Genomic DNA, 24108 nt, shown 5'->3' with positions numbered 1-24108 from the left:
TTTAGGGAAGGTTAGAATTATTGGAACTGAACAACTATTATGTGGAGTTAATTACTTAGGGCACGATCTCCCAGATATGACCCTTATGTTGATTGTAGCATCACATGAGGGAAGAGTTTTCACTAGAATGTATTAAACACTGGTTCATGCAGATAGATTCTGCTGGCACTGTATTTGTAGTAGGACAGTTATTTACTCATTACTGTAATTGTTACCATACCACATCCACTGAAGCTAGTGGTCAATTAACAATGCTTTTAACCTTGTCAGGAAAGGGTAAATGACATCACACAAATAACAGTTTTGAGAGCAATTACAGGAGTGGGAAGGAGGATAGAACCTTAAAAAGCCATAATAAAGTAGTAAGAGGTTTCACAAAGCAAAAGGAGAATATTTACATGAAAATGATGAAATACAGACTATCCACCCCAAAGTAGGCTCTGAATAATTTATTATGTTAAAGGTTATTCCTCTAAATTTACCACACATTATTTTTTTATAAAGGATGCTTAATTAAAATTTTCATATGGTCAATGGCCAAAGAAGTTTTTTTCATGATTATCGTGAATTCTAATAAAAGTCTTATGAATACTTTTATGCTCTGTGGCTTTACCCACATTTACTCTTGCAAATTTCATTCTTGGATATAACTTTGGTCAATCTGGGTTTTGTTTTGGTATTTTTTTGCTCAAATCTGAATTTCTGTCTCTTTTTAAAAAATAATCTGACATCAAAGCATTTTTACTCATATTGAAAACCCTCATCAACTGATGTTTGTTTCTCTTCAGTAACATCACCAATCCCCCTGGCCCTAGGCGACCTTAGCAGGATATATTCCTTTCCCATGTTCTCCTATTCTATTTCCTGCAGCGTCTGATGTAAAACAGATTTTAAAGTTCATCATAAAACAGAGGTCAACATGAAAGACTCTAGGATCCTGGCCTTTGGTTTTGCTTCTGGTCTTTATTATTACAACAAATAGTTAGTTGAACTATTATTTTCCATGTCATATAAAGACATTGGAATGACAGCTCTTTCTTTTTAATCATAGATCAGGATTTTCAAAGGAGTCCCAAATATCTAAGAAGACGTATAAGGAAAATAAATCTAACAATAATACAAAATAATCAAAATGAACTGTAACATTCAAACCATTTCTAAAATGTGGGAAATAACAAATATACCATCTAAGTCCATGCTCTTCTCCTTCTCTCCTGTTTTGATCCAAAATGTGTCATTAAACAGTCAAAGATCAATCCCTCCACCCATGTTATGGGTTCTATTTCCTGCTGCTTCATTTGGGAACATACACTGAGTATTATCTTCTTTTCTCCTCTTTACAGTCAAATTAGATCCTTTCCAGCTTTTGAATAAGCACCAGTCTCGTCCATTTTAAAACATAACCAGCATTGTCCCATCTCCACAGCACCTATAGGTTCTGCCTAACTATCCTCTCTCCTGCACAGCCAATCCAGTGGGTGACCTATTCTACTCACTTCATTGCCTCACCTTCCTCTCCCTCCTTAACCCACTCTGGTCTGCTTCTATTAGCATTATACTACCAAGATAAATTACTAAAGTCACCACATCTAAAGGCCATTTTTTAATGCTCCCCTTAGCAGGAACCTGAAAAGAACCCACTTTCCTTCTTGAAATACTCCCATGCTGGGCATCAAAATCTTACATGAGGGGACAAAAAATTATTAATCTCATATACTTCTTACAGATCTCTCTCTCTTCTACCTGCTCCCAAGTCCTTCTTCTCTGCCCCCACTGGCATCTACCCAATCTGAGAAATCTACTATATTACCTTTTGGGATTTTGAGATGCATAATACATAGAAAGAGGAGAAAAACAATAGAGCAACTGAAAAAAAAAAGAGAGAATATTACAGAGGAGAGGAAATGTATTTATATAATAAAGTTTTGGGTGGGCAGATAAGAATGAGAAGGGAAAAGGTCAAATATAGTCTTTGTGAGCAAAATAGTTTTCTTTATTTCAAGCTTTTTTATTCTGAGTGGGATAGAAAATTATTGAAATATGTTAAGAAAGAAACATTGGAGCAGGTAGAATCTGATGGAGATGAAGCAAGATTAGAAAAAATTTTAATTTAATATTTAATATTTAACAATGTTGGATATCTTCAACATTGTTGACATACTGCAACCAAGCAATGCAGATATTTTGAAAATATTCTTATGAACTTGAGTCTCTCTTCAGATAAATTCACTCATTCCCACATCAACGTGGATTAGCTCTATGCAAATTACTTCTAAATATACATTGTCAACCTAGATACTACCTCTGAATGATAGACTCATATATGTGCTTCCTACTTGCTAGATGTATAAACAGCATTACTAAGTCAAAAATGGAACTCATGATCTCTATTGCGTATCTTCTCATTTCTCTTCTTAAAACACATTTTTCTTGAGGGTAACTTATCACCCTGAATGCTGCTCTTGTCTCTTGAGGTGCTGCACAAGCCTTGGACTCACCCAAGATGAATTATTAAAAGAAAAATAACAAAATTTATAGTCCTGTGCCAGTTAGAATTTATAGCTACAAATAACAGGATATCAAGCCAAAGTGGCTTAACCATGAATGAGTTATTATTTCATAAAACAAGACATAAGAAAGTAGCAGTTTCAAGGATGGCTAACCCAAAGATTAAAAATGTCATCAGTGTATTAGTGATTTCTCTAACTCAGTATTTAGTAATGCATTGCACTTAAAGCTCAAGGCGGTTGGTATACTCAGTTCCAAACAAGTTCTGTGATCACAATGACAAACCTACCAAATCACACAGAAATTTTTAAAAAATGAAAACAGATATGAGGAACATGCTTTTCAAAAGAAATGTTATGTAGCAATATTAATATCAAGTACATTGGCACTGATTCTGGAACAAGATTTCTTGGATTTTAATTCTAACTCTACTAGATGTTAGCTGTGTCACCTTGAGCAAATTACTTAACCTCTCTGTACTTTCATTGCCTCTTTACTCCAAACAATTGATTATTGTGAGGGTCAATTACAGTACATAACAGTATACAGATGACTTTGGTCTGAACATAATAGTGCTACATCCCTGTGCCTGGTCCAGGAGTAAGGTATGTTACCTTTGCCATGGCAATCAGCACCTTTACTAGGATTATTGATATTAAAGCCAGGAGAAAGGTCACCCTTCCCTCTGGAACTGCTAAACATGCCACAACCTCACCTCCACTCCCCGCCTCTATGATATGGAGGAAGATTTCTGAACTGAAAAGAGAATGCAGCCATAATTTGGAAATAAGCTAAATTTAGAGATGAAGAAGAACAGGAGTCCAGGTAACATTGTAACAATTCTACCTTCCCATTTAGATGGGCCACAGTTTATGTTCTTTTTTGGTTTCATCTGGATTAAAATAGATTTCATTTCCTTACAGACAATAATAGTATTGTTTACCTCTAAACTCAGCGTACAAGATGATTGCAAATATAGTTTTTAGCTGCTAATTGACATAGTAGTTAAATTCTTCCATCAGTGTGTGAGTCCTTCTTCAAGCTTGGAACAGCAGCTGAAACTCAAGAGGCATGGACTAAGTAGGAGCTGAATTACTTTGCAATTAAGCCACATGATAATAGGTTACAGTATTATACTTGGACACAAAATCACATTAACCAATTAGTATTGTGCTTGGCACATAACAGATGTTCAATAAAGATTTGTTTCCCCTAGTAAAAGATAAATTAAAGATAATGTAAAAAAGGAATAGTCCTCCTCTGCAGTTATGTATACAGATACTTGTTATCATTAGTCTCTCTCTGTCTGATACTTTAATATTTGAGTTTGATAATAGGAAAAATGGATATCTTTTGTGGTCTTTTAAAATTAAAAATTAATTAACTCCCTTCATAATTTCAGAATTTGACAGTACATGTATCTGGCTTGAGTATTTATCATATTACAAGTTTTCCACTACAAATATTTTACTGTTTCCTTACACTCACATTTAATAATTATTTAGAATACTATTGCAAGGCCTCATGAAATTTGAGTGATCTATATAAATATTCAACTTCCTATTATAATATATTTTAAAATGGTTATAGATATACTAGACAGGGGGCAGGAAGAGGTGAAAAATAATATAAAATAAATACAAAATCAAGGACTTTGAAAATACAATGTTTATTTAAAATACATAGTAGAAAATGGTCCATTAATGTGTTCATCACAAACTAACCACTCTATATTTGTCCCAAGCAACACTGATATCTCCAACAAGATAGCCCAAGATAAAAATTGGACTTAGAATCAGGAATTGTATCATTTTACAACTGAATCTGACATTCGCCAGTAGAATAAAAGACTTTGAATGGATCATATACTGGAGTTTGTTTATTCATCTGATTTAGACAACCATAGTCCCTATGGTTTAAATATATATATATATATGTATATATATATATGAATTCATTGATTCTCATCAAATCAAAAGCCATGCAAAAAAGTTAGGTAAAGAATTTCTTTTGTGTCTTTCCAGTTTCCTTGTGAGTGCTCCTCTTCCACCAGATGGATTTTTCTTTCCTCCCTTCATTCAGGTAACTCTTAGTGGGACACAATACGTGGTAGGTCTTTTCTTGACTTCTATGCTGCATTGCCTGTGCCCTCCACTCTTTGCTTACACTGAGCTTCTCATTGTAGGCCTTACCCAGGCCAAAGAAATTTCCTTAAGCAGTATCCCATGATTCAAGCACCTCTTTTTCACCTCTTCTACTTACTCAATGTTACATTATTTTGTTTTTACATGTGGAAAATTTGCTATTACTATTAGGTAGTAATAGTAAAAAACAGGCTTATGGTTGTCACCCTTCCAAATAATATTTTTATTTAGATAGGACTGTCTTCCCATCATTCAAAGGAATTAATATCTAACTCTGGGACTTGGGGCCTTACCACAAGGAGACTTCAGGTTAGTTCGAAAATATTTGGAAAACATGAAAAGAACAAGAATAATTTAAGTTTATCCATCCAATTATAATCAAACCTGAATTTTTAGTCAATGACAAACCATTATGAAACTTAAAATCTTGATTGAGCATTTCATTAATATCCCCAGCCTATTAACTTCTCCATCAATTTGATTGTCATTTTATAAGCTGGGATTTGGACTTGTTTTGAATTGTCCTCCCACCCCTTTCTTGCTGAGGGAAAGTGGAGGAAAGGTTAGGGTTCCAGCAGGCATGACTAGTTTTCAGAGTTGTTTCTGTAACTGGAGGAAGAACATGCTTGCAGGTATCTCAGGCCATAGCTCTCTGAAAGATCCTCCCATGTGGCTTGCTTAGCTTTTACTTTCATTTTGTATTAAACAAAAAGTCACTTGAGGGCTGTTTAATGCTCTGGTTTGTGTTTTCCAATACCAGATAAAAGTTAAACAGATGAACCATTTGGGGGGTAAGGATTGGGAAATCTATGGCTGCTAAAATGCTTTAAAGTTTCGAAATGGTCTTGTTTTTTTAAACCCATTTTCCATGTTCCAGCAGCTGTGGGTTTTCCCAGGGCTCCCCCTGTGGCTCAAAAGGGAGCTGCTTAATGCTTAACAGATGAGCCAACTGAGTTTTTAAATGCAAAATTAAACTTAAAGTGCACAAAGAGCACAGGGGAATCCACAGCCAAGTATAGACTGCAGGAGGAGAGTCAGCCTGAGCACTGGGCTGTGGGGAGACAGCCTCTTCTACTGCAACCAGAAGCAAATGGGAGGAGGGTACAGGCCCATTCATCTTTTAATCAACCCTCAAACAGGCTGTAAGCACATCCCATATTGCCCAAAGTTTTTCATAACTATTTTCTTCAGATTCATTTATGTATGTCTATTTTTCTTTAAGACCAGAAAAAAAAAAAACAAAAGAAATAGATGGATAAGCTCTATGAAATATAAGGACAACTATGTTTTGAATTCCATCAGGTCTGTTCTCTTCAGTGATGGTAAGAGTCTAGTCCCTTGGCATTGTTTTTCCCTCAAATCTCTGGGCACTTTACCTGCTCCAGACACTCAGCATATCATCCAGATTCTCAGACCACTCTGCTTTGAATGTGAGGAGCCAGGACAAGTGTGGACTTTGGCTGGGACACAGTTTGCCAAGTCACAAGATAAACTGTTTTATCATTCATCTAAGTATCTGAACAGAAGAAAGCATTGGATATTGGTGCTTAAAAGTAAGATTCAGAATAAACTTTTTACCCACTTTGATAAGTCTCTGATTTAAGAAAAATAATTCTGACACCTTTAAAGAAGATCTCCATTTTAATGTATAAGTGCTTTTAACTTAAGAGGTTCCTACCATGATCAAAACTGAAACTTTATCAGGGTTCTCTCTTTTATTGAAGGTGATAAAATTAACTGTTGTATTTAAAATTGTGAAAAACTTTTGGGGCATAAACCTCATAATTTTAACAAGTTTTTCATAGCAATAAGTACACTGGCATTCCAAAATGAGATACAGCTCCAATGAGATTTATCAGACCATTTAACCATCCAGATGTCTAGCCAATGAATACTGGAAGCATGATTTTCATGGTATTTGGGTGAGGTGTATCCCTTGTTGTCTGTTGCATTTCAATTGCATCTAGGAATATGTAGGATAATCTGCAAAAGTACTTTGGAGAAATGACAAACCCATTGGAAAACTCCTGTTGCTCAGATCTTATATTCATACTCATATTTTAAGCTAGGAAAGTATTGAAAAACCTTTAAAAGGTCACTTTTGGAAAAATCATTTTAATGGATAGTAACCGAAAAACCCTGTTATGCCAAAAGAAGCTTCACATTAAGATACAGAGAAGAGGATGCTAGAAAGCTTTAAGTTTACCTTTGATGTGTCACCAATATCAGCAATGACTTGTAAAGTCACAGGGTTAAATAAGCCTAAAAAGTGCACATATATGTATCTGTATGTATACACACATGCACACGTACACCCCTACCTTTCTAACCTTATTTAAAGGTGCCTTTTCAGCTACAAATTACATTCCTTAGAATTTTTAATTTATTAAAAAAATATTTCATTTATTTATTTTTGAAGATAGGGGGAAAGAGGAAGAAAGAAAGGGAGGAAAACATCGATGTGCAAAAGAAACATTGATTGGTTGCCTTTTGCACATCCCCAACTGGGGACCTGGTCCACAATGCAGGCATGTGTCCTGACTGGGAACAATTTGGTTTGCAGAATGATGCCCAATCCACTGAGCCACACTAGTCAGGGCAGCATTTTTATCTCTTTCAAACTTTAAAGTAAGTCTAGTTATTTTAGGTTTTGAGGTTCATCCCATCCCTGTTAAAATGAACAAAACAAACACACACCACCACCCTAAAAATATTCCAACTAACTATAAAACAAATCTCTATCAGTTGGTTTCCTTCTAGTGATATTTGTCAACCCATAATTGTTCAATAGAACAATTATTTTACCTTAATTATTTAAATTTAAAGTGTTGATTGTGACATGGCAACTTCAGAAAAATAGATTAAGGATGAGTATTCATTCCTTCTCTACATTCAGAGAGTTGTGCCCCTTAGGCAATCAAATCCACTTAAGTCATTGGCTATATCCAGCCTTGTCAGTTGGCCTGAAGGAAAGATACTGATGGGGTTGTGCTCCTGCAAAAGCAATCATATGGTTAATTGCTTTAGTGTGAACCTAGCCATTGTGATTAAAGCTTTGGTCTCTGTATTTAGGTAGAGCAGAGTTTCCATGCTTCAAGGCACTCCTTGGCAGATCTAGTACTCTCCAGGCCTTGAGAAATTGTGCTGAGGAATCAGCATATTTCTCTGAGGAGTTGCAGTGTTTGGGGGATCATTCAATCATTAGACCATATTCAAAGAAACTGGGTTAATTTGAATATGTAATCTTTGGATCACATATTCATATTTGCAACCTCTTTGAAAGGGTGATCAACAGAATGCAGATTTAAATAAGCAAGAATGTGTTCAAAATTTGACATATTCTGTGCTTGAATTTAATGGGAATTCGTACTCATTCCCAAAGCATCTTACACCTTTCATCTAATGATTATACATGCCTGTGTACTGCTACTGGTACATTTTTCATGGGCATAAATGAAAAAGACAATCTGCTCTACTCTAATAAAATGCTATGGCTTATCTTTTCAGAATCCCAAATTTAGTTATTTCTCATAGAATTTGATTAGCAACAGTTAGCCACATTATTTATATACATATACACATAGGCATTCACACATGTACATATGAATGTATGAATCTGTATATAGATTAACTTTGATGCACATATTTCAATAATTTTATTTATTTTTTTTCTATTTTTGTAAAATTCTATAGAATCAAAATCATTCCTCTTTCCCTCTCCAGTGAAATGTTGGCTTCAGAGTTCATTTTTTACAAGGGCATTCTAAATCATTAAGTGAATAGAATACTATACTTTTTTTTTTCCTTAAATTACCCAACATACTTTTGGGGCTTTCACAAGTGGAGGCTAACATTCATTGATGGATTAAAAAAATAGCTATCCATGTTCTCCCAATTCAGATACAACATTATTTTGAATAAATTTTTAAAATACTCATGAGAATCACACAAAGGTAATTGATGATGCCTACAAATTACTTGCATCTTATTTATCTTAAAATCTATCCCATAATCAGTTACCATATTATTATAGGCAATCATATCATTCTGTCAGGTGTTAAAAAAATTGAATTTTATTAATTTAACTGTATTTTTTGCTCTTCTATAACCTTATAAAAAATGACCCCTGTGTGTATATAACGCATTTTAGAAGTCTACTTGCTTAGAAATAGATGCAATTAAGATTTACTTTTTAAGAAATTAACAACAACAAAAAGGGGACACATATTATGGGATAGTCCTCATCATTTTGCATTGTTCTCCAAACAGTTGCCTTCATTTTCAGGGTGAATCTGTGAATGTTAATAGCAGATGCATCACATGCAGAAGCTGAGAGCAAGCAAGCTATATTTGGCATATAGATTCTTTGTAGGAAAAAATGTTACACAAAGAATGATGAATGAAGTGCTTGTTTTATTTCAAAAATGGAATCTTTCTCTTGGACCAGTCTGACTCAATATTTCCTACCACTGTAAAAATTTGCTCATAAAAGAGCAAAATACTAAAATTGAATGGGAAGTAGCAGAAAAACATAACCTCTATTCCCCAAAGCAAAAATCAAATATGCAAATATGAAAATGAGGGGACTCTGCTTCTTCCCCTTATACAACTGATTAAATTGTCACCGCTGGAGATTACATGAGGTTTTATTCCCTTTACAGCCATATTCAATTGGACAGACAGAAAAATATATTGTCACAGACGAGACCCACCACCTGGGTACACTGTGCTGCCAGTTGCCTGTAGAGGTCTTGTCCAAAACTTTGCAGCTATCCCTTTAAAAAAAGAAAAGTATTAGATGTGATCATTTATGACAGACTACATGATCCCTAAAGTCCTTTCCAACTTGGACATTCCAGTAAGACAAAACCTCCTCCTCTCATTGCCAGATATTAGCCTTCACTGTACTTCCTACATAACAAAACCTTCACTATACACCCCCTTGTTATATTGATCTTAAAACATTATTCATTTTGCATGAGAATTTTATTTTAAAAATGTCAGAGGCTGTTCTCTTTCTGTGTTTGCACTTTATTTCCTCATGGATTGATTAATTTATTTCCTGGCTTATCAGTTTTGGCACTGAATCTACCCATCCCCCGTTTTTACTCAATTGTCCCGTCAGATGGAAATATTTGATTCTTGCAAAAACTGGATATAGAAACAGAAGGATTACCTTTGCTTCTCCCATGTCTTGCCACGGTTCCGAAATGGATACCACAGTCTGCCTGGATGTAACAGAAGTTAGCGCTCAGTGTCGATGTCGCCTGTCTGTGTCACTCTCCACCGCCGCTGAGCAGAGAGCTGCCTCCAGCTGCAAGCCAGGGGCCTCAGTGTTAAGGATACACAGATCTACTTTGTTAAAGAGATCTTTTCTCTGGAGCACAGAGATGTAGCCACAGGACAGGGAGATTTAACAACTGAGAAATGTGGTAGGATAACGTTTTGAATTGAAGCATTCAAAACAGAAATAACAGAAGCAGAACAACAAAATAGTGAGCAGATGCTTCATGGCAAGGACAAGTGAACAGGAACAAGTCTATTTCTTTAGATTTATAGTAGATAGGCACATGTTACTTTGCTATATAAAGGAAGGAATTGATCCTCAAAGAATTTTTAGGTGGCTTAAAGCACTACTGAAAATATTTCTGTTGCTGTTGTTGTTTGATCCATTTAGCAAAATGACACATATGGATATTTTTTAACTAGATGACATCTCTACTCTATCTGTTATTGTAACTATAATTTGAAGTTTTATCTTCTTGGATTGAATGAATAAGTAAATGATAAAGTTTCTCATTTCTATATCATGTAGGTGGGTAAATTTACAATAAAATAAAGTGTTTTCTCCATGTCAAAACACCCCGATTCTGTATTTTACAACAGAAACATATATCTTGCTTAAATATAGCATTCTACTCTACCTTGAAAAATATTTAAATATTGCTTTTTAACCTCATGTATGCATGCCCTTTTCATATAGTAAATATGCCCAATTCAGATATCTTCTTTTGCTGTCAAAATTAAAAGCATAGTTATTTGTGTTCTCCTATGCTTGAGCCCTGTATTTTCTGGTTTTTATTTCTGTCTTTCCCATGTTTCTTTATTTTTCTTCTGTTTTCTTTTCAAGACTTCCCAGTGATTCTGTTTTATCATATTGTTTTCCTTCCATTGTTCAACTGCTTTTTGACAAAAGTTCCATATTTAATCTAGTTTTCTTGGTTTTGTTTAATTTTGCCCATAGTTTTATATTGTTGCTTCCCTCCCTATGCCCCCCTCTCTCTCTCATGGGCATTGTGTTTATTTGTGAAAACACAATTCCACAAGTCAGAATAGTACTATATGGACAACTTTTCTATTGAGTGCCCTTATCTTTTAATGTTTTGTTTTTTGACATGTTTATTCCCTCTCCCAGTACTCACCATTTTAAATCATCTTTTCATCAATTGCGTTGCCTTTTCTATTACTAATATCCCCTTTTCATTCTTCTCTTGATATCCTGATTTCCCAGGCATCTAGTCATTACTAAAATTGACCATCATTTATTCAACATTTAGTATAAGCTCTCTGTTTAATGCTTCATAGATATTCCCTTCAACTCTTACTACAACCCTAGAAGGGTGTTTGATACAAGGAAAGACAGAGGCCCAATGATTAAGGTACTGTTTTAAAGGCAGTTACTGTGATAGCAGATATTTGTTACCAGACTATCATGCATCAATTTACCTTCTCTTTCAACAAAATCACATTGAAGCAACAGTCAAAAGTATGTTTTAAAAAGTGTTAGGTATAAGGAAAGATATGCTTCACAGATATATACTCACCTCATTTTTATGCCCTGGTAACTGAAACAATAAAATAGAAATTACTTTTATGTTTTCCTTTTGATAACATTTACCAATTTTAGTCTTATCTGTAATTAAAAAAAATAAACTCAAATGACCATCTTCAACAAAAAATTTAACTAAAGCTATGTCCACATTTTCTTTGTATATATAAGAATTTACTAATATATGTTGTAAATGTAAATAAGTCATGGCAGCAAGTTCCTACTAGTAAAATAAACAAGAAATGGCAGCTCCAGAAGCATAAAGAGACTGTGTTGTCTGCTTACACATAGCATCATATCAGCCTTTCCAGAAATGACATCAGTGATCAGATATGTTTTCACAGTTGTCAAAGCCAAAGAACAAACATGCCATACCAGCCTCCTTGCACCTGCTTTTCCCCATCCTTCCCTCCCTGTATTGTATTTGCCTTCAGGAGAAGAAAAGTATTATGTGTTTCTTTACGTTTCTTGTTCAATTTAGAAACTCTCATACTTCTTGCTAGAATGATAACATGCAGGTGTTATTCTCTAAAAAGGTCAGTTTACAAGTTCCATAATCCCACCATTTAATCATTGTCACCTCCTTCATGTTATTCTTGTAATGATATTATATATATACATATATATAAAGTATATATATAATTTTAAGAAACAAACACATATTTGATATCCATTGAAGTCTCTAAAATTGCTGCAGCTCTTTATTACCATGAAAAAGTTATATTTCTAAACTTTGGAACAAACTTAACAAAATTTTATTTGATCGATTGTAGTTTTGAAAGCTGCTATTATATAAAGATGTAATTAATGTTTGTGCCCATAATTCTCTTAAGAAATTGCAGAAAGAACAAAGTTAGCAATTAGCACACCCAAAATAGCTGGAGAGTTTTGACCACAAGGATAGAATAACAGTAAAAATACAATGATTAAGAGAATAAACTGGGGAGTAAGAGGAACTTGGCTTTAAATTTCAGCTCTACAGTTTGCCACCTTTGCAGCTTAGGCAATTAATCTCATTCTCTAAACCTCAGTTTCTTTATCTGCAGAGTGGGGATAGTAATGTTCACCTCCAAGGATTATGGGAAAATTGAATCGGACAATGAGTATAGAGCATTCAGAACAACACTTGTTATTTAGCAAGTCCAATAAAAAGGACAGCTGTCATTGTTATCATCATTATCACTATGCATTAACTAAATATTGATGTTCTTTCCTCATTTTGGCACTGTGTAGTGAGCCATAGAGTCCTTCATCCAGCTTATGAGAGGCATTTGAGGTCTTAGTATTTTTTTCTTGATGTTGTCCCCACACTGTAATAACTTTCTATATAACTCCAATAACAATTTTAAGATCAAGATTAAATCTGTACTAAATAAAGCATGAGCCAGCTCTTCAGCATATATTATAGCACTTGGGATTTAAGTCTGCTGACAAGTATTAAAGAGCATAACCCATATAATGGTTCTTGCCTTGCTATATAAACATTTATGGGTATATTATTTCCCTAATAACAATGTCCAAGACTAGGCCCAATGTTTGGCACATACAAGAAGTTCAATAAGTTACCATTAAAATAAGCTAAAGTGAACCTATATATCATATCTACCTAATGTAAATCATAAATGCATTAAGGGTATGTTTTATTCATTCATATTAATATATGAATTAATTTAGTTAGCTCTTGTTAAACATCTACATATAATAGGCACTTTCCCCCAAATAATCTACTCAAGGCAGGGCTTTAGTATATAACTATAGCACAATGCCTGTCATGCAATAGGTCCTCAAGAAATATTTGCTAAATCAATCAAGTAAATTCAGTTTTTGGATGGATTGCTTTTCAGGATACATGAAAACAGCCTTTAAAACTGCATGGTGAAAACAAAAACAGCAAACAATCCAATGGTAATAATATCCATCTTTCACGATTACTTGCCAAGCTGAGTATAATTAGATCTCAAAAGCTGTTTCAAAGTTTCACTGCTATGAACCAGTATATTTTCAACTGGGTCTGTCAGAGTTTCCTAAGAACAGTTTTCACTTGAAATAAAAAGAAAAAATGAATAGTATGTGAAAAAATAGTGATAATCATAAGCAACAACCCTAGGAATTATATAAAAATCTGGAAATCAAATTATTGAGAGTAGAGGAAGTCCAGATATATCAGCTTTCTTGAGAGTTGCCTCTATAAGAAAGAAGTAGTATATGTTGGTAAGAATAATAGAATTTTTTTTTTTTTTTTGCTTAGAGAACTTAGAAATTAGACCATCACTCTGATATTTTCAGATAAAAAAGATCCTAAAGAAGTTCAGAGACAAACCCAAAGTCAGTTGCATCCAGAACTAGGGTTCTAGTCTCTGATGTCTAAGAAAATAAATGATCTCACCACTGTATCACAAGACTTATTAAATATAAATGCTAATATGTATGATTCCATGAATGGTGATGTTTAAAAGTATCTGTAAAATATCAAAAATACTAAGTAAAAGCAGAAAATGTACAAGAAAATATTCAACATGCCATTGTTATTTTCTATAAAAAAGGTTTTAAAATAATAGAAACTTTAGTTGTTCAAGCATAATGTACTTCTATTCAATTGAGTCCCTAAATCCAGATTAAGACCAAAGTAAATTCCAATGGGCATGCTTCCCCCACTCCCCAGACATTCATACTGAATTTTAACTTCACGTTAGCAACTGCCTGCCTATACAATCAAGGAAGGGAAAAAAAGAGGGAATAAGGTTAGAGGGTGGTGTTGAGGAAATTTTTTAATGTAAATTTGCAACTTAATCATGGAAGATGAGACTTTTGAAGGGTTTCTGTACCTAAAACAAATACACAGTTGTTTGAAAATAGCAAGTTGGAAATATTTCTTAAAATTCAAAATTGAAAAATTGCATCCAACCCTTTACAAGTAATCATCAAGCAGTAATAAAAGAAAATGATGGTCTATTCTATAGTAGATTTGTTTATCTGTAAGTAAAAGGTGCAGATTGGTGGGGGCATGTATTTACAATATTGCTATATGAAAGAAACAAGAGATAGTTATATTAATTTCACAGAAAGTTACCGCTTTAGAGCAGGCTATAAAAAAACATTCATTCTAAACTATATTGTCTTCACACTGCTATTTAACTGGGTGGCATAAATATTCTTGAGAAATGAATTTATCTGTATAATATTCTATAGACATAAGAGTGAAGGGTGACCCAGGATCAAAGCTTTAAAATGAACAAATGTATTTCTTTCAGATTTATAACAACATTCTTGCTGTTAACAAATATAAATGTAACATTTATTAGGAAATAAGAGACTGCAGACGGAAATAAACAAACCTAAGATGTAGTTCATCTAAGTAAACACTGAGGTTGTAAACCTTCAAACTCAAATATCAAGGGCCCTGCAAATTAATGCTACACACAATAGACCCTTTGGAAGCCAACTTAATCCACCCCCCTGAATCTACATGAGGGCCATGCATAACAATGCAGAAGCTGGGTTTCCATTAAGAGTTTCCTCTGCAGGCTGTCAGCTGTTTGAAGAAATAACAATTTCCTAGGCATGAAAGCTTTTTCAGAAGGTTCCCACTGATGTGTAATAAAAGTGACTTTCCTTTTTTTTTCTTCTACTCCTTCCTATCTCCCCCTCCCCACCCTGTACTCTGTAACTTTGTAGGGAGAAAAGGGGTGGACTAAGGCCATTGACCCCCTACTAGTTCACCTTACGTGGATTATCAGTGCAGGTGTTAATATAATTGAAGGTGTGGTGGCAGATACAACCCCCTAATAGCTTTTCCTATATAGAGATTACCTAGGTAGAGAATGCCAGAGTACCTGAAGAATAGGCAAGTGAGTACCTTATTAACATATCACCATTCAGCAGCAGCTGCATATCTGGAAGAAGAAGAGGGGAAAAAGAACCTTTAAAGAGCCTATTCATCGATGTTAATGGGCCCATTGCACAGCACATTGTGTGAGAAATTAAGTCTCTAGCTGTGAACTTCCTGTGCTGTGCAAGCTGCCTGGACTCCTTTTTATTGCCACAGTGTTATTATCTCCTCCTGGAAATAAAAACAATCATGTTCTCACATTTGAGAAGCCAAAACATTCTGAGATAACAAACTGGAGGTGCTGGTTGAAAGTTTCTTTTGTCTCCCTTATTAAGTGAAAAATATGTTTTGAAATTAAACTGACTTCCAAATTTACGTCAAAACACATAAAATCAATTGAGATGCCCTATGAATGACAAATATTTTTCTCTTTTCTTATAAAATACTCAATTAAATTGCTTTTCTAGTTATCATTCCTTTTTCAGGATTAATTTTTGACAACAAAATATGTTAATTTATTCAAATTAGACATTAATTTTTTTAAATGTGCAACTGACACAAAAACCTCTTTTCCTCCTAGAAGATAACAGACATTTAAAAAATGATACTTATTCTCAGCAAACAATTTCAGTTTAGGACAAGCTTGGCTAGCATTTAAAACATGAAAAAAGAACAGGTAATTTAGGATTAAGGAAATTCCTCCTTTTAGATCAGTTGAAAGCCCAGAATGTTTGCTCCTTCCTTATTCTTGGTTGTTGCAAGGCCATCATGTAAAGCTATATACATTTGACATAAAAACGACTCCTCTTCAGACTAAAATAACACATTTCCATCATTTTGTGTGCACATTACATTATCATCATCACCCCCATTATCACTAACATCCTCATCATAAAATAAAGGGCTAATCATCAATACTAACTGATTACAACTTAACAGAAAATCTCCCAGTGCAATTTTTTAAAATCTACTTTCCTTCAGACTTAAAGTATTCTCAAGTTCACCTATTATGTTTAGCAGGTTCAAAGAGTATCAGAGACAATAACAAGAATACTGTAATTCAATTTGATGTTTTACGTTGTTAATGTACATTCTGCTTTCAGTGGTAAAACTTGTCTGAATAGAATATAACAAGTTAGTCAATGATGAAACAGAAGGTCAGATACATACAAGATGGATATGTGAATACCACAGAGTTTGTTAAGGCAATTCTTAGTACATTAAAGGCTTTAAATGTTCATTGGGTTTGTTTTGTTTTCTATTTTAAAAAAAGGGTTGTAAAAAGCACGTTATAGGCAAACAGATCCTTCTGTGAATGATATGATGGTAAGGATGATTCCTTAATTTTGTTAGCAGTGAAACAGCAGCGGAACATTACCAGCAGTTGGACCCCAGCTCAGCAACTTCGGTACTTGAGTTTGGCTCAGAAAGAATTCAGGGTCAAGAGTCAAATACAAGAAAAAATTTATTTAAAAAGTCACAGAGATAGAAAAGGTGAGCTGGCTGAGTTGCTTGGGCTCAGGAAACAAGTTAAAGGGGCAAAAGAAGGGCCCGGGAGCTTAGGAAAAAGAAAGGCAAAAAGCACATGGCTGGGGGAAGGATATGGGGGGAAAGGCCTGCTCCAGAGAGAGGAAAAAATCATGTGTATGCTGGGTCCTCCAGCCTAAGGATTTTTATCTGGATGTATCAGGAGAGGATCACAGTAAGAAATTCATTAGTTTTCCAGGTGTGTCCTTTCAGAGTCGTGGTCTCTATTGATTCTACTGATTCATTGATGCCAGAGCAGAGGGTCATAAGTCATTGGAGCTGGTCCTGATGTCAACCATGGGGTTTCTTATCTGGCTTTACTGCTTTTCTGGGGCTGGAGCTGAAACACAACTGAGGCCTAAATGTCATCTCTAGTTTGACCAAAACTCTGTGGTTAGCAAACCCATGGCTTTGTTCCTAAGATTATTGGATGTGAGTCAGAACCTCTTTGTCTTGAGGGCTTTATGCCTAAGAGAGTGATTGTGCCAGTGCTTGTGTAGAAGTCATCTAAGGCTTTTCCCCAACCCCCTTGTTCATCTCTAAGAGGGTCTAACACCGCATGACTAAGCCATACTATGGGAGGAAAGATCATGGGTGGGCTCGAACCACATGGCCAGGGATATGAAATGTCAGAGTGTCTAAACCGCATGACCAGCAATATGCTAAGGGAGGAAAGGTCACCATGGGGGCAAGGTAGCACCCCACAATTGCCTGTTGCTGGGCATCCAGGGTTTATTACCTTTCATACCTGCCTTATCATCCTTGCTCTGCTCATACCTGTCTAACTGCCTACTACAATTTGTATAGTAAAATCAGCATCAATATTTGAAATAATGTATACCATCAAGCTTTTTCCTCAAGGATAGGCAAGTACTCCACATTATACTTAGTAGTACTTTTATATTACATTTATTTATTTATCAACATGTTTATGTGAAACTTTGGATGAGTTGACTATTTTCTCTGCAGTCAGCTGTTTTAGTTCCTATGGGATGTCTATAAATGGCATATTTTGATAGGTTTTGGGAGAGATTGCTGACTTTCTACTGGCTTCTTAAAGAGAAGACTTATTAAAGTACAGTGGGAACAAACTTTGTCCATTCTTTGCTTAACTGGTTTATATTTCATGTTGCTTTATGCAGGCTACTAGATAAACATAAGGTTTTCTAGATTAAGTTACTCTTTGATTTTGTTATTCCAACAGCCCTGCTTTAAAAGGGAATCCTTTCATAAAAGAAACATTCGTTTGACAAAATTCTCTCTAATCTGGAGGGCTAACATTTTATGGAGTTATAATTTTTTATAACTGGGGGGTACTAAACACATGAGCTGTTTTCAACATTAAAGGAGCCATTGATATTTCAGAAATTATGGAGGCAAGTAATTTAAAGAAGAGTAAAAAATAAATTTGAACTAGTTTCCTTAAAATAATCCAGGTTAATGGGCCATTCACAGACCTATTAACACATAACAACTGTCCATGCCACGTAATCAGAGTGACATTGTTGCCTGCACAAAAGTGACATCAGAACTTGTCTTCATTGGCATCGGTAATGCCAGCCCTAGCACCTCTGACTGCACAGCCCACATCTATTAACCTTATTGATTTGGAGTCCTGCTGTGCCTTCCTGGAAAACTGGTCCCTGCTGAAAAGCTGAAGTGGATCAATCCTGAACCATGAATAAGAATTCAATAAGACAACACAGTTAGGACCTTTAACCATTAAGTATTCCTTAAAATAAATCAAATTAAGGACCTTGCCATAATGAAGCTCTTTTAAGATTTTGAGATGTCAATCGATTTCAAGTTCCCAAAAGTAAATTATTGTCTGGAAGAAGCATCAGTCTGTTACAGGACACACCTTTTTATGTGTTATAAATTAACTAAATTAGGAGGGCTGGGTCTGTATAATTAAAATGGCTATTATGAGTAAATAGTAGTTTTAAAGTCAAACCTTAAAATGTTATTATTTTTCATAAGAAAATTGTGCTTTATATATATTTACAATAAAAAGTATATCATAATAGAAAGAAAAAATGTTTTTCAATGGCCACTAAAACAAATTTATTTTACTTATTTATTTTCCATAACATGCTGCTGAATTTTCTAAAGTTTTTAGTAAATTTACAACCCTTCTCTAGTTCACTGTTAATAGCAAAGACAGGAGGAGATGTTTAGAGCTTCACATCTCTCTACAAAGGCAGAAATGATCTGCATATATAACAGGACTACGACAAACCCATTCACATTTAAATGCAACTGAAATTCTTAGAAACTCAGTCACTACTTTTCTGATAGCACATTCTTTGGGTTTTGCTTCTGCTCAAGGCCCTGATTTAAACTTAAAACAAAACAAAACAACATTTATTCCCTGAGAACCAAGAAGTGATTTTTCATCTGAAAATTATGATGATCATAGCAATACCTATCCTTAACTTCTATATCCACAATAAAGGATATAGATATATTAGATAGATAGATAACATATTTAACTTATGTTATATAAATAAATTTTTACATTACATATTATATATACATATGTGTATGTGTGTTTTATGTTATATATGTAATATGTTTCTTTAGTTATGAATGTTTCTACTTTCTCCTAATTATATATTTAAATGACTAGTTGTTCTTAAATTTTCTTTGTAATATTACTGAATGACTGACTATACCTAGATGTTTTAAATAGAACAGTTTTGCAATTAAAAATGCAGACACAGTCTGTGCTTTCAAAAGTAATATTGGTTGACATTTTGTTTTCCAAAACATTTTCTGTGTATCTTAGAAAATTTAGTGTTAATGTCTTTTTCTTTACTAGAAAATGCATAGTGTATTTCCTTGTTCATTAAAAGAGGACTCAATCAATTACTTAATATAGTGAAATTAATGCAGTGTTGCTAGAATAATGGAAATTCATGTTTTTTGCTATAATTGGTGTTTATCTTTGATCAATAATGTATAATAGCCTATGTGAAACATCTAACATAGAGTATATCACATGTTATCTCTACTTAACACCTCTAGGCAAGAATATTGTACAGGGAAAAAAACCAAAATTACTGTTTTTCTTTATTGCCGCTCTCTAAGGAATATACTGGAATGAGTTCTGTCTGCCAACTAATTGATAATTATTTAATTAGCAATTTATAATGACAATGGGATTTTACCCCCTACCAGTCCATCTCTTCTTTAAGACCAAAGTAGACAACCTTATGCATTTTTACACTAACTTCTGGGAGCTAACACCAGCCAAAGCGTGCCCTGACTGAGATTTCCCAAGTTAAACTCCAAAAGCAGCATGTGCCCCCACCTCCTTTAAATTGCAGCTTTTCCTTTTCCCATTACCGGGGGCGGGGGTGGGGGGGTGGGGGGGTGACTGGCACTTTAACAATGCCTGTGGGTGTACAGCCTTGTTGTGTCACTGTGGACAGTTCTAACAGCAGCTTCATTAGTTCTTTTTACAACAAAAGAGAGGGTTTTTCCCCTTGCCTTTTTCTTTCTTTCCCTTAGTTGGGACCCCCTGCTTGACTTTTTTTTATTCCAGAACTTCTTTAGAATGGTGCAGCTATTCGAACACTAGGAATTGTAACTGATAGACTGTTTGCAGGGGAACTCATGAAAGTTCTCTTTGTCCTCCCTTCTTTAACCAGGTTTACCAGCCCCTCCCTCCCACCAACCATAAAGGAAAAGGAAATCCACTTTTAATTATACATTGATGGAAATCACTGTGTAGGAAGAGAGCATTCAATGTAGAATGCTTGTTTTATACTTTATTACAAGCAAAAAGAGGTGCTTGCATCAGAACAGCAATTCTCAATCCCAACCAAAAGTTTCAGTTAAAATACATCTTTCACTATAACCCTACTGTTCAGTTCAAGATCTCTCCACTAATGAATAAGTTCTTGTTAAGAAATGAAAGGGTCAGTAGCTTTTGTGTATTAAAATATATATTTTTTAAAGAATAAAATATATTTTATTATATATTAAATTTATATGAAATAAAACATTTTATTATTTATATATTAAAATCTTTTTCATTCTATATATATGAAATAAAATGTCAGTGGCTTAAAATATATATATATATATATATATATATAATGTACAATCTTCAATTAACTATATGGAGGAACCTTGTATAGATAAATAGAACAAGATTAAACCTATAAATACATGTCTAAAATTTTTAAATAGCTATTTATCTGATTGAAGTTTTTGACAATATATTTTTTTGGCATAGAATTGAAAAGGTTTGAAATGAAAGGAGGTGGAGTTCAGGGATCTAGCTAGGAATAATACAGGGAAAATTATATTTTAATGTTAATCAGTGATTAATAAGAAAAACTCAATATTTTTCAATAGTTTTTCTAGAAATATAAAGGAGAAAAAATTAAAGGATCAATAAATAGGCACACTTTTGAGAGAGAATTTTATTTGTTATTGCTTTTAAAAAATATTTTAAGTCATACACTGGTCTTGAAATTAGAAACTGCTCTCTCTCTCTCTCTCTCTCTCTCTCTCTCTCTCTCATCTCCTGAGAATTCATTTTTACAAGAAAGAAAAGTAGAAAAAGTTATGTATGCTAGAGCCAAAGTACTTGCTTCCTAGGACCAACAACAGGCCACAGTTTAGAGTTTTGACCCAGGCCTATTATCACCAGATCCTCACTACAGCTGTGTGAGTCAGACAGAACAACCCGTTTCTCATAGGCAAAGCAACTAAGGTTTAAGAGAGTAAGTAACTGGCCTTATTAAACAGGATCAGAAAGGAAACAACCACTGCAAGTACTTTGGACATGAGGAATTTACTATAGAAATTAGATCTTTTATGAACCTAGAGGGAGCTAGTTAAGTGCAGGTCTGGAAGCAGGGACGAGACATCAGGGATGCAGTTAATAACCAAGTCCAAATCAATTAACTAGCCCAGAAGGACAAGTGAGAACTTGCAGAAAAATCTGAGAAGTTGTGTTCATTTGGTAGCTAAAGGTGTATTGTGAATGAGAGCTTGTGGAAGTATCTGTGGAAACAGTCCCCTCTAGGGAATACATGCTTTTATAATATCACAGTTAAGCAGGTCATGGTGGGCTTAGGGCCATGGTGGGTTAGTAGGACTTGCAGGGAAAAGGAATAGCTGGACTTCGAGAAGGAGGAGAGCAATGACAAGTTGGGGTGCATGGGAGACCTTATGTCTTTTGATTGGAGAATTTAATCCATTTACATTTAAGGTTACTATTGATAGGTACTTATTCATTGCCATTTTCCCCTGTGTACCTGTGTTTCTCTCTCTCTCTCTCTCTCTCTCTCTCTCTTCATCTTCTTAAATCAGTCTCTTTAACATCTCTTGCAATGCTGGTTTCATGGAGATGTATTCTTTTATCATTTTTATTTTTTGTTTTTGTCTGGGAAACTCCTTATTTTGCCTTCCATTTTGAATGAGAGCCTTGCTAGGTAGAGTACTCTTGGTTGTAGGCCTTGGCTTTTCATTTCTTGGAATATTTTTTTGCCATTCCCTTCTGGCTTGTAGTGTTTCTGTTGAGTAATCAGATGATAGCCTTATTGGACCTCCATTGTATGTACTGGCTATTTCTCCCTTGCTGCCTTTAAGATTCTCTCTTTGTCTTTAAATGTTCCCATTTTAGTTATGATGTGTCTTGAAGTGGGCCTCTGGGTTCATCTTGATTGGGACCCTCTATGCTTCCTGGACTTGTGTGACTTTTTCTCTCATGAAGTTAGGGAATTTTTCTGTCATCACTTTTTTGAACAAGTTTTTTATCCCTTGCTGCTCTTCTCCTTCTAGTATTGCTACAATATGGATATTATCTTTGTTCTTTTTGCGTCTTTTTTCATTCTGTTGCTCACCTATTTACTCTTCTACTTCATCTAGCCTGGTTTTAATTATTTCTACTGTGTTCTTCATTTCAGATATTATATTCTTCATTTCCTCCTGGCTCCTATCAATAGTTTTTATGTTCTTTTTCATGCTGGTGCACTTTGTGGTAAGTTCCCTATAGCTTCCCTGGAGTTCTTTGTAGCTCTCACTGAGCTTATAATCATTATTTTAAACTAAGTATCTGATAGTTTGCTTGCCTTTATTTCTTTTAGCATTCTGTCTAGGAATTCTTTTCTTCCTTTTGATTGGGGGTCGTTTCTTTGTCTACTCATGGTAGGTGCCTCTTTGTTTGTTTCCACAGGGTAGAGGGAGGAGAAATATTGAGAGTAGGAAATAGACACAAGATGAAGAGGGAAAGAAAGTAAAATCTACATCATAAGTAAAAGAGGGAGGGAAGAATGTAGAATAGAGTAAGAGAAGGAAAGTGTTAGTATTAGGTTAAAAAACTTAAAAACATATAATAAGAGAGAGGGAAAAAAATAGGAACCAAATTGGAGAAAAAGATCCACCACAGCACTATCAATAACAAATGAGCAAAGATTAATATAGGTGAGATGGGAGTAAGAACGAAAAAAGAAAAGAAAAAAAAAGCTTAATAGATGTCTAGAGGAAAGAGAAGTGGTTTTGAGAGGATAGAGGGAGAATGTATACTAAGCATGAGGAATAAAAACCAGGCTTAGACAGGGGAAATTTTAAATTTAAAATTAAAAAAAGAAAATGCAGAAGGAAGGCAAAATGTAGTAGGAGAGGGGAATGGTAAAATTTGAGATTTTAAGTAGAAGAATAGTGAAGATCTAGAAATAAAATTGAAGAAATGTGACAAAAAACACTATATCCACAATCAACGAGAAAGATTGTTAAAGGTGGAGAGTGAATAAGGGTATTTTAAGAACTGGAAAAAGAATGTGAGGTGACTAATGACTAGAAAAATGGTTTTGAGAGGCTGGAGGGTGGAGAAATAGTAAGAGGGCAGAGTGGAAATATATCATAGCAAGCGAGAAAATAAAACTTAAAAATAAGAAAAGAAGAAGGTAAAACGGAGTGAGAGAAGGGAGAATCCAAATACGATATTTGAGGTAAACTATAATATAAAAACTGGGGACATGATAGGCACAAACTTGAAAGACAAGAAATAAATGTTAAAAAGATATACAGGAGGAAAAATAACACAAATCATGAAGAAGACTGCAGTGAAGTTTATCTCAGTAGAATTTTGTGTTTACCACTGTTTTTTTCTTTCTGGATCCACTCCTCATGATTTCAGGTCCTAGTATGGGCCAAGGTGGCCTGTTCAAGACTACCAGTGATCCACAGTCTATGGCTGTCTCCTTCAGTTATTAATCTAGTCAATCTTTAATCAGTCAGGCTAAAGCACCACA

At 34.6% G+C, this 24108-nt stretch overlaps 1 long non-coding RNA gene across 1 annotated transcript; it reads right to left on the bottom strand.

The window, feature by feature from the left end:
• Positions 1 to 9280: 9280 nt before the first annotated feature.
• Positions 9281 to 10042, bottom strand: LOC150021180 (uncharacterized). The gene is made up of 2 exons (XR_016512604.1): positions 9829 to 10042; positions 9281 to 9427 (listed from the first exon to the last, which is right to left on the bottom strand). It is a non-coding gene; the product is annotated as an uncharacterized LOC150021180 (long non-coding RNA).
• Positions 10043 to 24108: the final 14066 nt, after the last annotated feature.

This window comes from Furipterus horrens, unplaced genomic scaffold (genome assembly GCF_987537825.1).
Source record: "Furipterus horrens unplaced genomic scaffold, mFurHor1.1.pri manual_scaffold_1, whole genome shotgun sequence".
NCBI classification, from domain to species: Eukaryota; Metazoa; Chordata; class Mammalia; order Chiroptera; family Furipteridae; genus Furipterus; species Furipterus horrens.
This window is presented reverse-complemented; position numbering and strand designations above follow the sequence as displayed.